We start from the raw sequence: 18481 nt of genomic DNA, 5'->3' as shown, positions 1-18481 counted from the left end.
TGAGGAGGTACTTATTTCTGGATACCTTCGAGAAGAAATGGGCAGAAATGTAAATGGACACGAAGAAGGTGATTTGGCTAGTTGGATATAGCAAACACCGCACGTTTCTGAGAATCATTGAATATAAGTCCCAATATTGTACAGACTCACTGGAGTTAGTATCTAGCAAATATTAAGAATTGTATTGTGAGGCTGCAATATCTTCTACTGCAAGTTTTATGATGCTTTTCTAGATCCAAAATCCCCAAATCTTTCCTTATCTCTTCTAGAAAATATAGGCAACTCAAGAGAAGCTGCTACATAGAAAGGGTTATATCTGTCAAGCCTAATTATGTATCTACTTAAATTCAGTTCTTAATCTAGGATCTGCGAGAAACACATTATAAAAATAAAACCACACACAGATACATACATATGTATATATACACACATACAAACAGAGCGAGGGATGTATCTATATCTGTATATAAAGATACATGGAGAGAGATACTGTTCCTAAGGACTAAGGATTGGCTGATTTGGGGATTTGAACTAGTAGGAGTATTGCAATGGAGGAAAGAATGCATCCATAAAGAAAAAAGGTTAAAGATAATCTCCATATTCAGTGAGTTTGGCTATGTTTTTATGCTCTATTTAAAACTGTGTCTAGAGTTTACCTTTTCTTTAATGAGAAGAAACAGTGCTTCTGAATGTCAAGGACCCCTTTACGTGAATGTCACTAGTGGCTCTAAAGTGTGCGTGTTGGCAGGGAGGTATAAAGAAAGGGAAAATTGAAGGTTTTCATTTCATGGCAATTGATTTTCTGAAAATAAGTAGTACTTTAAGGAAAAGAAAAAGTCTTTGTCCTGGATCTTTAGGAAGGGTTTTAGGGGCTGTATGACAACAGCATTTTGATTGTCATTTTACTCTGATTTTCTTGCCCTGAAGAAATATTTTAGATACCAAAACACTGTCCTCAGCCTGGATTTCTGACAGAGGCAAAATCTTAATTGTCATGGATAGGCTATTTGGGAGAAAATGCAAACCAAACAAAATACTCCATTCAGGTTAATTGGAACATTTCACAGACACAGCTCCATAGCATCCTTTTCTTTTTTTTCTTCTTTTTTTTAACATTAGCTTAAATAAGTAAGCTTAAATTTATTAAAAAAAAAAAAATCTTGAGCTACATCTCAACTTCCAAATCAAACAAAAATGAAAAATAACAGTAGCACATCTTTACAAGGCTGATATGTTTTCCTGTTCAGTTTTTTTTCAAACAGAGAATTTGACCAGGTTGATTTTTCTCTGAGAATATTTGATAATTCAAAAACTTTTCAGGAAAAAAAAATTCTGTTGAGTGCTGTCCAAGCTGAAGGCTTCAACTTGATCATTTAGAAAATGTTCTTCATTTGGGGTCATGAACACTAAGGATGCTTCAGAGAAAATATAGTAGCTGATTCTTTAAGAAAAATGCCTTCTTCCAAATCTAGATGTACCTAGGCAGATAGATACCACTACTTCAGTGTAGTCTCTTCTCTGATTGTCAGGATAACATTAATTTCTCATAATTTTTTATATTGCTTAGAAGAGGGTATCAGTGAGTAAAGAATGTTCACAAACTCGTGTTTCCATAAACACAATTATTTTCTAGGAGTTCTAAGCCTCCTTTCAACTGCTTTCAGGTTCTGAGTGCCTGACTCTACGTCTTGTTTGTGGTGATATCTTTTCAGCTACAGTACAAGTGACAGGCTGGAGAGGTGGGCCCATGTGAACTTCATGAAGTTCAACAAGGCCAAGTGCAAGGTCCTGCACCTGGGTCAGGGCAATCCCAAGCACAAATTCAGGGTGGGCGATGAGTGGATGGAGAGCAGCCCTGAGGAGAAGGACTTGGGGGTATAGTGGATAAAAAACTGAGTAATGAATTACTGAAACATTCAGCAGAAAATAGAAATATAGTTGGTGCCATTCAATCAAGCACCCTAAGCATAGTCCAGAAAGACTTAACAGAAATTTTGCCTGTGTGAGTATCGTGTCAGAGGGTCCGTAATATTTATGTTTGAGTGTTCACAAAAAATGTATCTTTTATTTCTCACTGATGTTTATTTGTGACCATTGTTTGCAATCCATTCCAAACTAGCCAGCTCAGGCTGGAGTTCTGTTAAGGATCTCTGACCTAGGTGTAAGTTTTTGATATTCCGCATTTGGAAAATAATACTGTCCTCCTCATACAGCTCCTCACAGATATAGAATACCCGTAGAAATTTCCTTTTTGAAACATCAATAGCTATACCAATTTTATATAATGGAAGCAACATATACATAATTAATGCTTGAAATACATAACACATAGGTCTTCCATTTGTTTTAGATGGTAATTTTGAAGAGAGAAATTTTCCTGCACGTGTCTGAAATTTTAATTTTCTCTTAGAAAATGAAGGTCCCGAGACTTCAAAAACAAGTATAAATTAATTTATTTAGACACAAGTATTAAAAAGACAGTAGCTTTAGTATCAATTTCTAAGTGATTATTAGAATTGGGAGAACTAAATGAAAATGAATTATAGCTTGCAGGATATTTAAGCAACATTTTTAAAAAGTAAGATTATTTCAGTGAGCTGGTGTATTTTATATCCATTGAGGAGTATGATTTGCTAGCTTGCTTATGTCTTTCTCAGCATTGCATATTTGTATTAATGGATGATAAAAACAAAGCAGCAGACTAACTTATAACCTGGAAATCAGTCTAGGACGTCTGTGTAGACAGTAAGAAATAGCTTAATCATTGTCTTCAAGGAGGTCAAAAGGTTGATCCTAAAGACAAGTAAATTTATGCATGAGCTCGTATTAGCCCCTTCTCCATCATTTGATACTTCAAGTAAATGGGTTGCCCTGCAATCCAGAAGAAAAGGTACTGCACTGCGGCTATGGTATTTGGTATTGCTTAGATAAAGCCTGTTTAAAGGGAGAGAAAATAAGATTGCCATAAGCCTCTTGTCAGCTTCCAGTCTGAAGTAAATTCATACATATCAAAAAAGACTCAAAGAAAATAAAAAAAAACAAAGTGGAAAATAAGCTGGTCAAAGCAAATGCTTAACACATCTCTACTTTAGGCATTAATCATACTATATGTGAGTGAGGGTCAAAATAGTTGAGGTGAACAAGGAGTATTTTGGTGCAGGCAAATGAAAAAAAAACCAACTAAGCTAGTGATTTAAAACAGATTGAAAATTTTAAAGCGAGACATAAAGGTCACAAAATCAGATTCAGATTGCTAAGGCACAGTGGGCAAGTTTTAATGAATTCTCAGTAAAGCTTTTTAAGACAAGCGCTTAGGACTGGAATATCGAGATAAACCTTTTTTTTTTTTTTTTTCTAATCAATAGGAAGAGAGCCAAGGAAAAGTCTAGAGAAAGTTCAAACAGAATCATGAAAACTTGGTTTTGAACAAAGAAACTGAGCTTCCTAAGACTGATTTTAGTAACTTTTCTACAGAAAAAGAGAAAGTTTTTCAATGATTGACTTTTACTCATATGTTGGGGGCAGCAGGGATACTGTTGTGTCTTCTCAAAATGTTAGCAACCTAACATCTGTAAACAGTAGAGAAGGAAGGAATGGAGTCTCAAACCTTAAAATAAGAAGGACTAGAGTCTCAAACAAAGTCATTATACCTAGCAGGCAAAACAGTGCAGCGATAGAGATAAATGGGGATAAATGTTTACTTTTTGTACTTGAAGATGTAGGCAAAATGGGTATATAAACAAGATGTCTCTTCAGTGTAGAAGAAATCCACTTTGTCTCCAAAGCATTATGATAAGTAGTATAAAGAGACTTTTCCTATAGGCTATTTTAAATGCCTTTATTAGACTTTAGAGGAGAAATCAACTCAAGGAAAGGACAAGAGATTGTTCTTCTCTATCCTTGGTGAAGGGTGTCTATCTAGTGTAGTATGGACCAGATAAGTGGAAAGTAAGGAGGACTGAAAACTGGTTGAACTGCCAGGCTCAAAGGACTGTTACGAATAGCTTGCAGTCCAGCTGGAGATCAGTCACAAACAGTATGCCCCCAGGGTCAATACTGGGTCCCATAGAGATTCATTCATGACCTGGATGGCAGGACAGAGTGGACCCTCAGCAAGTTTACAGATGGTACAAAACTGGGAGGAGTAGTTGATAGACCAGACAGTTGTGCTGCCTTTCAGAGGAACCTCAACAGGCTGGTGAAATGGGCAGGCAGGAACCTCAAAAGAAAATGTCAAAACCTGCACCTAGGAAGGCATAACCCCATGTACTAGTACAGGTTGGAAGACTGACCAGCTGGGCTGCATTAGGCAGAACATTGCAGCATGTCAAGGAAGGTGATCTTTCCCCTCTATTTAGCACTGGTGAGACACATCTGGAGTGCTGCGTCCAGCTCTGGGCTCCCGAGTACAAGAGAGACAGTGTTGTATTGGAGGAAGTCTAACGAAGGGCAACAAAGTGCATTGATGGATTGGAGCATCTGTCATTAGAGGAGAGGCTGAAAGAGTGCATTTGTTTAGCCTAGAAAAAAGAAAGGTTAGGGGTGGGGGGCACTGATTGATATTTATAAATACCTGATGGGAGGGTGTAAAGAAGATGGAGCCAGGCTCTTCTTGGGGGTATCCAGTGAAAGAAGAACCAGCAGTGGGCACAAATTGAAATACCAGAAATTCCATTTAAACATAAAAAACCCCTGTGTTTTTACTGTGAGGGTCAAGCACTGGAACAGGTTGCCCAGAGAGACTGTGGAGTCTCCATCCTTGGAAATATTCCCGCCCCGGACAATGTCCTAGGCAACCTGCTCTACTAGACTTTGTTTGGGGCAGGATTTTGGGCTACATGATCTCCAGAGGTTCCTTCCAACCTCAACAATTCTGTGATTGTTGTGATAATCCGAGACAATGGTATATGTGCCATCCTCTCACAGAACAGGAACTAGCCTCCATAGTTTTATTTTCCTTGCATGTTCTATGTCCATTTGAATTAATGCATCTTAAATGGGCCTTGCTTGGAAGAAATCTACAAAAGAACATTCATGAAGGGGGCAGTGATTGCATTAACAGCACATAATGAGCTGGTTCTCCCTTCCCTTACCAGCTTCAGTGTCAGCAATATTCCTCTTGGAATGGAAGATGAGTTGTTTCAAATTTTTAGCCATCTTTAACTCAGGCTAGACAATTGTTTGAAACGTATGGCTTATAGGTTGCTCAAGTTTTTTTCTGAGCCTAATAGCGAAGGAAATACAAGTCCCATTAGGATAATAGATAATAGCAGGCAAAACCAGAAGAATCATTCTGTATGATTGTGCAACCCTGCAGCAAGAAGAGCAAATTAGCAAGTAACTGGGATTTTCTTTATTCTTGCATTTTACTCAAAATGAGAAAATCAAATGGAGACTAATTATAAAGCAAAGAAAATGCTATGATTATGGGACTGTGTCTTGTATATAATTTTTTTGTTTGCTGTTTCTTTAGACTTAATCATTTCTGAGTTAGCTCTTTGGATTTAAAAGCAAAAAACTGTCAAGGGTACCATAATATCTGGTTATTATCCATTCCCGTAGGATAAAGTTAGCTATTGAATATGTTTGCTAGAAAAAAGACAATCCTAGAAGTACAGCAAATACTGCCATGATCTGAATGGACAGAGTGTGCTAATCGACAGATGCTATCACACCTGTTGTGATGAACATGAATATACTCTTCCCAGAGATCTTCAGTAAATTGGCACCTTCCTGGAAGGTTCAGTGCAGCTTTGTCAGATAAACATAAAACAGAATCAAATTATGAGAATATAAATGCAAATTAATAAGATTATAGTACTTGTCCCCATTTGAGAAGTGACATTGAATGCAGTGTTGATGCACAATACTGAAGTTAGCTATTGCTAAGATGAAACAATAATAGTTGATTAGGGTCTTCTGACTAAAGTTAAAAGATGTTTATGGAGCTATGCACCTTAAAGCAGGTTATTTTTCTTTATTAATTTTATTGCTGACAGATAATGTTTATCACTTATCTGTAGCTGTTTATTGTAAGATGAACTACTGGTGTATCAGTCCAAGTGCTGACCCAGGTCCTCATTAGAAAAACTTATTATGTTAATAGGCACCATTTTAAGCAACCTCAGCAGATGACCAATATTCAAAATAGAGATGAAACTATTCCCTTGCTTCCCCAAAAAGTTTCATCCACTTTGTCATGTTGGAAGCTGTGCTGTCCCTGCTTTGGCTGCTTTTCTTCTTGGAATATGCAGAGAAATCAGCTTTGCAGTGTTGCTACAACACATTTCCCAGCACAACGGCTTTCAAACTCATAGGTGATCTCTGCAATCCTATCTGTGAGTAGTGAAAGGTCACCTGAAACAATATAACCACAGTAACACATTGACAGTGGAGTCAGTAATGTACCAAGATTCAATCACAAGCACCATTGGTGCAACTGTTTATTTTTGTCAAACTACATGGAAAATAGAGAAATGTAAGTGGTATGGTATAAAATGTAGAACAAATTCTATACATTTTCTGTGCTTTCACTTAATTTTTGTTGCCATTGTTTTCGGTGTGACACATTGTGTCGCATGCTTATGTGACACATATGAACAGCAGAACATGAAGTCAGTCACAGGTAATGATATTAACTTTTATTATAGCAATTTACTACATATTTAGTTATTATTCATTGAAGGTTTCTAAAATAGTTGTTCATAAATTAGTTTCCATAAAATTCCCTAGAATGGAATTTTCTGACTTTTCGCAAATAGTTAAGACAATAAAATAGGGAATAAAGTCAAACACTATAGTCCCAGTTATTAGTATTTGAAACTGCTCAGCAGAATAATTTGGTAGCATCCAGAAAAAGTTGGCTTGTTTTGGTAAGCAGGTTAGCAAAGATATTAATATAAAGTTAGCTAAATTTAACTTCATTGATGCTCAAACTTCATCAGAAATTGTGTTTCCCATTAGCTTTTTACTGGATGAATAACAGAATTACTTTTTGATGTTCAGTTGATCAAATTACTGACAGCTTGACAGGGGAAACGCAGAATCTGCAGTATGATGCACAGCTACACCCAGCAGTTCCGTGGGGGAAATGTGTAGAATCCTTAGCAGTTCTGATAATGCCATACAATCATTAACACAATAAATTTTCTAGGAGTTATGATGTCACATACCAGCCCATACAATATTTCTGTGATGGCACATGGATTTCTGCTAGAGCATGTCAGTATATAATGTCAAATATCTGTTCCTTCTCTTGACTGTAAATCAGAACTCACATGTCACATGCCACAGAGTAATTATTTCAAGCCATGTTTGAAGCATTTCATTGTTGATATAAAATTATGTGCAGCCTCCAAAATTCCTAGATAGTAAAGTGTAATTGCTTTTACCATCTGTAAGTATAAATACATAAATGTAAATTAATACTTTTGTCAATAATGAAAGTCTTCTACTGTGGGAATTAGTAGAATTTTTTAGTTAGAAAGCTTAAAATGTCATTAAGTATCTCTGGAGCTCACATGCTGTGATCTTGCTGAGTACCACAGAAAATTATTATGCAAGCTCAGGAATTCTCTATAAAAACCTGACATTTTTTGCAAAATAAAGATTTTCCATGGTTAAGTTTTGATTTTTATTATAGTCGTCTTTTTTCTGCCAAGCGAAATCAATATAAGATTTTGCTCTCTCCTATTTTTCCCTGTCATTATGTCTACTTCATTCCTAGAACATTATTATGTAATGCTTTTTTGAAACTTGATTTCACAGTTTCTTATTCTACTTTTCATTGCAATTCAGTGTGTCTGCAATTGCTGAAATACCAAGATTTTCTGTAAGACAGAAATCAGATTTTTTTTGTTTATCTCAAGTATTTAATAGGCTTTGAAGAACTTTCAACTTTTGAGGAAAGTAAGGCAAGTACTTATCATTTATATCCTTCTTTTCCTCTTCTCTAATTTGTACAATATTTGTGTAAATAACAAACATCAGAGTAGTGTACTAGCTTTGTAATGGAAGTTTGACTTGCAGAAATTTGATCTGTGTACTACTGAGAGACTTAAATTATCTCTGAATTCACTGTGTTTAGTTTATCACTGAACTTTTACATTATCTCTCAAGTGGGATATGTACCTGCCATATTTGCTCATGTAGCAAAAAAAAAAAAAAAGGTAGGGATTGAAGGAAGGTCACATCAGCCTAACTTCTTATTTCCTTGTTCTTACTGATGTGGCTCAATGTTAGTACCGTTTTAACTTTAATTTCCGTCATTGAGGATGATGTTTAATAAGACTACAGTTGGACTTATGTCATCATAACTGCACATGGAGAATGCTGAAAATGGGAAGAAATAAGAGGTTACAGTACTTTTCACCTTGATCTTTGCAAAAATTCAGGGCAACTAAGAGGAACAGAACATCCATAATTTTCAGGCTGCAAAGCTGAGGCCTTACCATATGATGGACACTTCCCAGAGCAGACCTGATAGACCACTTCACTGTTACAGAAATAAGTATCTGTTCCTACAACCAGTGTTAAATGTGCTCAAATTAAAATTACTTTTGCAATTTAAAGTTCAATCTGGACTATTCTTAGAGACGATATAGTAGCCAAGGTTCTACTGAAACTGCAAACTGTATGGTTTTGTAGGTAGATTTCAAACAGCACAAGTTTCTGCAGTTGATACAGGGTAGTGGAAATATAGTGCATGAATTTTTCATCGATTTTGCTTTTTCTTTTCCTCTGCAAAAATAGATAAAATATTGGAATTTGGGTTTCAGTAGTTTCAGAAGACCACACACAATAATCCTTCTCAAAATGGTCTTTTTCTTTTTCTTTTTTTTTTTCCAAGAATGGTTCTGCACAGTTCAGTTATGTATTAAGACCTTTGAAATAAGCAATAGTAAAATAAGTAGGTGGCACAGAAATAGCCTGAGAAATCTTAGAATAGTCTTTGGCTAAGTTTTGGTGTATTATTTACAGAAAACACTAATGTTACTGATTTAAATCACTGAATGGTCAAACTGGTAAACTGGTGATGAACTTTCCTTCCTTTTTCTTTCCTTGGAAATTCCCAGTTACTTTATTCCCGCTAATTTTGAGCACTCCTCTCTGACAGAACTGGAATACACCAGTTAATAATGCTGGAAAGAAAATTCTTTCCCCTCTGTTCTGCCATACACTTGCTGTTCTGGCTGTTCCAAATTATAAATAAAGCAGAGCCTTTGTAGAACTTCCTTAGTCTTCAGAAGCTATACTATATCCCTTTCTCTGTTAAACTACATTACCAGCTGTGTTTACACTGCCTGCACTCACCTTCTACAGATGTCCAAATTGCAGTATGCAAATAAACACATGAATTATATCTTACTTTAACTTTTGACACGTCATACAATTTTGTCAGTAATGCATTTTCCCCATCAACTTCAGTGCTAAAAAAATACTCAAAACTGCATCTTATAACTCTGCTATTGCTTGTATTTTCTGTACAGATCGCTAATCAAACACATGTAAATTCATCTATGTGTGTAGATGAATTCTTCATGACGTATTCAGCAACCAGTTTGGCTGAAAAGTTCCTGTGTCTTTTACTGTAGTATTTCATCCCAGATCTTTTAATTTTTTTTTTAACCTCTCCATTGCTAGAGGAAAACAGCTCCTTAAGTATTATGTTGCTTATGTTTTCAAGTATGTTGTTTAGGAGACTGCAGGTGTTTCAAGATAAAACTGCCAGAATTATTCCAAGACCTGACAGATTTGCTAACAAACAAACAGTTCTTCTGATCAGTATCCTACCACTCCTCTATACCTTTGATATGAACCACATATGGCGTCAATCCTGTTTGCCTGAATTAACTCCAATTTTCTAGTGACCAAGGTCAGGCGAGTACAGAGAAAGACTCAGCTGTTCTTAGCTAGCACATATGTTCCAGTGTTGTTGGTAATTTACTTACTATAATAAAAAAGTACTGAATGCTAAATCCAAATCCCACTGCAGAATACCTCAGTGGTGGCTTATGCTAATCTATAACCGGTAAATATGGTACGTGAGCTATTTTGTAAAGAAATACTTGAAATTATTGGCTATTTTAGATGTTCAGAGTTTTGTTAGGTCTGACAACAGAACTGATGGAGGAATTTATTGGGGGGAAAAACCCTACCAATCTGTTTGTGCCACTAGCCTGATTTTGATGATTATCATTACATAGTCAATAACTAATGCTAATTCTGCTGCTTGACAGGTGCCAAAACTAAAAAAAAAGTGACAATGGAACTCCTGTTAAGTTTTTTGAATCTGTGAAGATAATGAAACAATATTTATTCCTAACAGTTTTGGACAACAAATTAGCAAGTAATAGTGGGCTTTCTATCCCTCCTCTTCATTTGAAGCGGTCTTGAATGCTATGAGTTTGATTTCTAATGCTGCCTGATGAGTTTCTTTCAAATCACAACAGCAACAGAGTGTTTTGGGCATAGTGCTTATTAATTTTGCTTTGAACATCGCACAAACATCTTCCATGCCAGTGTAGATGCTGTGAGAATACAATTGTTAAAATCATGGCATTGTGACAAATTCTTACTCTATTAGAGGTGAATATTTACAGTAGTATTTGTGAACTTCATGCTCAGTTCCAGTGATGAAACTGTGCACTCACTGCTTTTGGAAAAGGAGATTGCTTCCAGATAAAGTGCAAACGAAGTGTGAAGTTTTGGACTGCAGTTTGTATCTGAAAACAGGCGGAGTGAGCAGAAATGGATTTATCTTTACGGAACATGCAGAATATAGGATCTGCTTTAAAAACAGATTAAATTTGCTTAATGTCTTATTGCTACTTATAAAGGAAGGAACCTACAGAAGTGTGAGAAATATCACACTTGTCATCTTCCACAGTATTTTACAAAAAGAACTGTTGTGATGTTAGTTATAATTCAGTAGAGGACTATAAATCATTCTGGTATAAAAGGCAAGGAAGTTTTCTGAAATCCATTAGTGATTTTGGAGTTATAAAATCCTTACTTATTTCCAGGTCAAAGCTGATAGTGAAAACTTATTTCAATAGCATTAGGGTTTGGGGTTTTTTAAACATAAATTACTTTAAATATTTAACGTTAATTCAAAATCTTTGTTTTTTAAAACAAAAAGTCAGCACAATCAGGGCAAGAGTAAAAATGTCTTTCTCTGAGCACTGCATTTTTCATTCCTTGTAGCTCTATTCTTGGCAGAAACACCTTTCCTACCTTTTTTCATTTGTACTCTATGGACCATGAAAACTGCCGTTATGGAGAAGAGAACGCTATATGCATTGGTTTTATTGTTTTTATGCTGACACAACAAAATCTAAATCAGCTGGTTCACTTAGGGGTTTTCAGGCCTCAGCAGTTCTGAAAAAATAGGGGGAAAAAAAGGGGGGTGGGAAGAAGAAAAGAACTGCCCTGAGGTCAGAGGGTCAGAGTCAATGAGACCATGATAAAAAGGAGAGTGTCTTTTTCATTTTTCTTTAATGACTGAGAAAAAGTCAGTCTCATAGTTCTAGGAGATAATAAAGAAAATATAGTACTACAAAGGTCATTTTTATAACTAGTTGCTAATCTGGTCAGAAAATCAGATGATACTCAGAAGTTCACTTGAATTAACACAGTCTGTGTGTTGGGTGATGGGGGACAGCTAAGCTGATTTAAACCTGGTCTGCTGTCCAGCACAGGTGGAAGAATGTATATTTTCAGTATACTTAAGGTGCTAGTGATTAGCATGGTGCTCTGTAAAAGCTATGCCTTAGCCTATAGCAATGATTCAAAACTGCACTACACATACGTGACTGCAGAGTTTGGAATGTCTATGGCATCATATTATATTATGGAGGCATCAGGTGCAGATATGCAGTTAAGACCAAATTGCATTTTACTGATAATGTGCTCAACTATGTCAAAGTCAGTAAATATACTGCTTCTGCTGCCTCAAAAAACAGCACTTACTTTTGGAGTGTAGAATTAGCTAAGGCTTACCAGAAACTAGAAATTATTTCAGTCATTAAAACAAATTTAAATGGATTATTTAAAACAAAATATCTGGAAACAGAACATGTAATGATACTGTGTAAAGCTAAAAATTTAATAAGATCTGGTATCTTCCATTCTGATTCCTGTAGCTGATTCTGATATTTATCATTATTTGCATATATTACCGTTTAGGTCAGAAGTCCCAGTAATGGGGCATCGTTGTCCACTTCAGAAACATTGAGCAGTTTGGAGAAAACAGTACCTATTCCAAAGAGTTTGGATTCATATTAAGAACTGGGAGAGGTGGATCAGTGTACACAGATATAAATTACAGAAACAAGAAAGTACAAAAAATGCACAGCGGAACAAACACATCATCGGTCGTTGACAGATATTTGAACAGTAGCAATCAGCCTTTACAAATTTCCATTCGGTGACAGTTCAGGAAAGCGAGCAGGCTATTTATGTTTATTTACAATTTGTTTTCATTTATGCAAGTGTTCACATGCTTTCAGATAGCCTTATCTTTGAATTTCCCTGTATTTATAATGCTTGAGGACAATTACAGAATTCCTAAAACATTCTTTACCTTAGGCTGTTGGTTTGTTCTCTCAGCTTTAAGCTCGTCATACTATGATGTGAAATGTATTCAGTTAATTAACTTTGTTTATCTCTCTATTAATGTTACTAATCCTCTGTGGCCTAAAATACTGGAGACGTATCCCAAACATGTTAGAACAGCTATGAGCCATAAGAGGATCGTCTATAATGTTTGCTTCACTTAAATTTGACATCTAGCCTTCTTATGTTTAGAAAAAAATCTTGAGGTACGTTAGTGCTTTTGCCATTATTAAGAACATCAGAAATGCATTTTCTAGCTTATTTCACAGCTATGTAGATTTAGGGCATGTGTCAAAACAAAACATCGAACTTGCAAAAATGAATAAAGAATGAATAAAGTACATGTATTATATGAACAGTTCAGCTTGGATTTCCATACTGGTGTTCAGGATTTTCAGGGGGTCATGTATGAAACAATTGGGATGAGTCCGCTTGAGTTTCAAAGGACTGAAGGGTGAAAAAGACAGGAAAACACATTTTACTGGCAAATAATGGACTTGCCTTTGGCTTGATGTATAAACTACAGTTCACAATGTTTTTGGGGTTAGTTTAATGTGGTCAGTTGTGGTTTTTTCCCCAAACAGGAAATTATATGTTTTGTTTTCTTGAAATTGCTCAACGTCAAAATTTGAAGAGTCTCCAGAAACACTTATTACTGTATGTAACTTCATACTGATAAAGAATCATAGAAATCAATGAAAATTCAGAGTTGGAAGGGACCTCTAGAGATCCCTTCCTCTTGTTGGAGGAGATCTGCTTTCCTAATTAAAAGCAAGGCCTTAGATTAGCTTATTCGGGGCCATGTTAAGCTGTCTCAAATATTTCCAGTGAGCTGATTGCACTAATTCTCTGGGCTACCTATTCCAATGCTTAGTTGTTCTCATGGTGAAGAATTTTTTTCTTATATCCACACAGAATTTCCCTTCAGCAGCTTGGGCCATTGCCTCTTATCCTGTCACCATGCATCCTAACGAAGTGTACCTTCAACTTCTCTCTAACCTTCTTTTTAGGTAATGGAAGAATTACATTCTCTCTAAGCCTTCCATTCTAGGTTCAACAATACCATTTCCATCAGTCTTTCTTTGTAAGTTAAGATCTCCAGTCCTCTGAATACCTTGGTGGACACTCTCCAATTTTAACATTTCTTTTGAACGTGGAGGACCAAAACTGGACACAGCGTTCCTGGTGTGGCTTGACAAGTGCCAAGTATTGTGGATTAATCACATCCCTGCTGTTGTCTGTAGTCTTGCTGATACAGCCTGCAGTTTGCTTTCCTGCTGCAAGGATGGGCTGCTTACTTCTATTCAGCTTGCTGTCCTCTTGGATCCATAAGTCCTTTTCAGACAGGATACACTCCTGCCAGTCAATTCCCAGCCAGTATGGATGCTTGGAATTACTTTCTCCCAGGATAGACTTTCTATTTATCTTTGTTAAACCTCATGCAATTCCTGTTATACTAATTTTCCAGCCTCTTTGAGGTCTCCCTGCATGGTAGCTCTTTCTTCCAGTGTATCTGCCCCTCCTCCCTGTTTGGTGTCATCCACAAACTTGGTGAGAGTGCTTTCAATACCATTTTCCAAACTGTTTATAAAGATATTGAATAGCATCAGTTCTAGGACTGACCCCTGAGGCACTCCACTCATGGCAAAATGCCAGTCTGGCCTTGAGCTATTAACTACCATCTTTCAAGATCAACGTCTTGGCCAGTTCTCCACCTGTAGGTGCTCCATCTGTCCAGTCCATATCTTACCAGCTTGTCATCAAGGTTGTTGTGAAAGACCATGTTGGGCACCTTGCTAAGGCTCATATAGATAGGTCTTTATGAATGCACTTTTCCTATGTTCTTCTTTTTGTCAGTGCAAACACATAAGTGATGAGCTTGGTGAAGCAATTCAGAAGTGACATTTCATAGTCTGTGTATTACAGAAAGTCAGAACGAATGTGCATAATTGTTGTTTGTCCTTAAAAAAATCCATGAATCAAGCAACTTTAAGAAACGTGGCCTGTGTCCTCTAAGAATGCAATGCTCAGGAAAACAAAAGTCACTTAGCTGTTATAGGCAGTGTCATAAATGGAAAATAGTGTAGTAGGATTGGAAGTCTGTGTGGCTTTTTTTGACATAAAGATTCTCATGGTGTAATTCTTATGTGGTGGAGAGTGCTTTCATAAAATACATAACTGTGCTACTTTTTTTTTTTACTTATTTTTTTCTCAAAATTTAATCTTAATTACCTTTAATCTTTCCTTTGTTACTACAGCCTCCTTTGAGTTTCAATATTTCATGGGTGAAAGAAAAGCTGAGGCATTGTCTGTGACACCCAAATGCTTTTAGAAGCCAGGAAAGAAGTTGGATGCTATCATTAAAATAAAAATTTCTATTAATGGATCTGTAATTTTTCCTGTGTAGAAAAATGTCAGAATTTGCCTGGCACATTTTTGCTGTGCATTTATCCAGTCTTGTCTTGTGTCATGAGGTCTGCTTCCCTGTCCTTTGATTCTTGTTTATTCTGGCATTCATTCAAGATCTTGATATTTTTCTAACCTTGTGGTCTAAAGTCTCACTGCTCAGATATTTGTCTTTCCTAGCCAGTCCTTCAGGATAGAGCAGTAAGTAACACATTACTAATGATGATTCGTTCTGTTTCCAGCCTCACATTTGTACATAACATTAGACTAATGTAGAGACTTTGCCCTGCTTCCTTTTGTGATCCCTGACGTGCAGTTATCTTCCAATGATCTTTAATTTATGAACGCTGAGTATGTCACTGACAGTATCCTCTGAATGTCTTTGTGAGAGCTACCTTTTTATGCACCAGGTAGAGGAGCTTCTTGGTTTGCTTGACCTTTTCATTTCCATCTTTCCCGTTAGTTAGTTCTCTTTTTTAATTCCAGTGAAATTCAAATGTTGCAAAGTATAGGCAGCTTTCTTACTACTCTGCATTGTCTTCAGCATTACTGAGGGAACACAAGCATGATAAATCATGTCACCACAAGTTATCTTACACAGACATCATTTCTGGTTGATTTCAAGCTAGGTTGGATTTCCAGACAGTGATTTCCAGTTAGATGAAACAATATGGTGAACTAACACAGATAAAATAATACACTTCATTGATGGAGTATGTAAGTTGATTAACTAGATTGATTTGCACAGAGTGAAAGAAGATGGAAGCATGATGTAAACTGCAGCATCTGCTTCTATCAGTATGAATGACAGAGTCATAACCACAAGAACCAATAGGTACATATTGGAGTGTCTTTCTCTTTAGTTTGATGTCAGATGGGCTCCTGATGCTTTTGATTGTTCTGGCTTCTTGATTTTAGTCATGTAAGTCTGCTGAGTAGTTTGTCAAACACACAGGAAAAATGTTTGTGGTTGTATTTTCCTGAATCAAATGTTGTGTGGGTTTTTTTGGTTTTTTTTTTTTTTTTTCAGATAAAACATTCTCTGTTGTACATAAAACAAAGCCCATAACCTGTACTATACACTTCTTTTGGTAAGAATTTCTAAACACTGGTTAGAATTAGGGGTCACAAGTAGATGAGCTGTTTTCCTTGGCATCATTTCAGTTCTGACTTTTAGCTTGTAGGGGTGGAAGAAAGCAGTGCAAAGACATTGTAGTGTTCTGCCTATATGAGGAAACAGAGATTACTCTGCACTTTCTGACACCCTTGTTAGCTTCACAGTGGTGAGGCATGTGCACTGATATTCTAGGTTTTGTGTTATCTTCTACAGTCTCACTAATCATGTGTAGACTTTTTTACTTTTTGTTAATTATTCCAGTAAGCGAGCTGTCCTATGCCAGAGCTTTCTCTGATTTTGTTGGTGAGATTTGTTCCTTCATTTTCAATAGTAGCTGTGGCTTCATCCTAGCTGATTAAATCAGTTATTGTAATATGAGCACTCTGTCCTTTGGAGGATATTGTATTTTTTTGCATGCTCTAATGCTTCAGTAGAGAGCAACCATTCCCCTTGCTAACATGTTTTCATTCTGGAATTTTTTAATTTTTTTTTCAACAGAAATATAGAAATGCATATGTATTACAGTTCATTCTTCCTTTATTTTCTATTATAGCTCATTTGGCTTTTTCTTTTTTTTTCCTCAGCATGTGTCAGCAATGTGTATCTAACAGTTTACTAAAATTGTTTTCTCTGCCAATTTTTTATATTGCTCAAATTAGTTATAGTGGCTAAAATGTTTGTTTTGTGTACTGGGTTAAAGATTGTATGTCAAAAGAATTAAATACAGGTTCTTGGTAAAATTATACAAATATTGAAAATGTTAATTTTCCAGCCTTTCTGTATTACGTACTAATTTAGATTCCTACAGAGCTGATGTGCATTGCTTGAAGTATGTTATGCTACAGTGCAATATTAAATGCTTGCAAGAATTATTTGATTTTCAAAACAAACCCTATGAGGAGAGACCATATCTGTTTGGTCTTCTCTATTCAATGCTTTCACAGTATATTCTGAAGAAAAATTATTTCCCCTTTCATAGTTACTAAAATCTTTTGCAATCAGCCACAGACTATGTTCAGTACAGTAACAACATGTTCATGCGGAGTCCTAAAAGTCTTCAGTTTTGTTAGCATTGACACTAGAGTTAGTTCACATGCTTGATTTGCTAAGTCCCCAGGCAGAGTGAAATAACTCTTGGATTGTATCTCAGCAGGGGCACAAAGTCATCTTTTTTTTAAATAAACATTCTTTTTATTCCACATACACTGCTAATTCTCCTCTGGGGCAGAGTTTATTGCTGCCAATCAGCTGAACTTCAGACAGGGTTGTAGTGTCAATCCTTGTTTAGTATCTCCACCAGAGCTGATGGCAGGGTTATGTTTAAGGCTGACATTAAAAGATTAAACACTCCTTAAAAAATCTGATTATGCTAGTTCTCATGCTGTATATCTACATTTTATTTACTAGGCAAGATTTAACATTACTGAAAACTTTCTGATACATCTTGAGTTTGAAATATTATTAAACAGATGGGGCAAATGTAATATAAAATGTTCAGTACTGCTGATACCTTCAATTTATCCACTGGTTATGATCGCTTAAGCACTGTGTTTTTCGAAGACAAGGGAAGGTAACATATTTTTTAAAGAAGCTGAGGTGAAAGAAAGGAAGCTAATCCTCTAAAGTTGCACAGCATCACTTTGTCCCAAACTACTGTCTCTCTCTTCCTATCACAACAGTTCTTTGTATTCTGGGAATATTAAAGCAGAAAACATATTCATTTTTAGGACTTTTGGTAGTCAATTTCTGAATGGCAAGCTAGTATTCATCTGACCTGAGTGTGATACTGTCTCTTACCTAAAATCTTTCTCCCAGAATTTTTGCTGTGTACCATGGATAAAATGTTTGCTGCCCTCTCCCCCACAACTGCTTTCTCCATATACTGCCATCTGCAAGGGCTCTGATTACTTCAGATTGCCATACTCTGCATTAGTTTTTCAGAATTGCTCAGGAGTAGCCGAGTGATTGAAATAGGAGTGAAAATTTCCAGGGTGCCAGAATCCACAGATTCTCCTATAGCACTCACCAACATTGTTGATGAACTTGGCTACAGTGAAATACTTAATAGTTTTCCACTGACTTCAAATACTTGTAGGCCTTCGTCCTACCTAAAAATATATAAACAGTAAAACCCAGATAAACAACAGATATTGCACATTTTCTTGAGAATCTGTCAAAGTGTTTTGTTTTACATAGACAAGATGAGGGGTACAGATGAGGTGAAAGGTACAGGCACCCTTAGAAAATGCCTTAGTAAAAGCTGACATGGTAAAATACGATAAGAGAGCAATGTGCAAACTGAGAATTTGCTTTCACTCTAATATTATTCTTATTCATGTTGCA

At 36.2% G+C, this 18481-nt stretch overlaps 1 protein-coding gene across 7 annotated transcripts in view; it reads left to right on the top strand.

Moving 5' to 3' along the window:
- The window catches only part of GRIK2 (glutamate ionotropic receptor kainate type subunit 2), a 480740-nt gene that overhangs the window by 421488 nt on the left and 40771 nt on the right, over positions 1-18481 (top strand). The window lies entirely within an intron of this gene.

This window comes from Aquila chrysaetos, chromosome 2 (genome assembly GCF_900496995.4).
Source record: "Aquila chrysaetos chrysaetos chromosome 2, bAquChr1.4, whole genome shotgun sequence".
Lineage (NCBI taxonomy): Eukaryota > Metazoa > Chordata > Aves > Accipitriformes > Accipitridae > Aquila > Aquila chrysaetos.
This window is presented reverse-complemented; position numbering and strand designations above follow the sequence as displayed.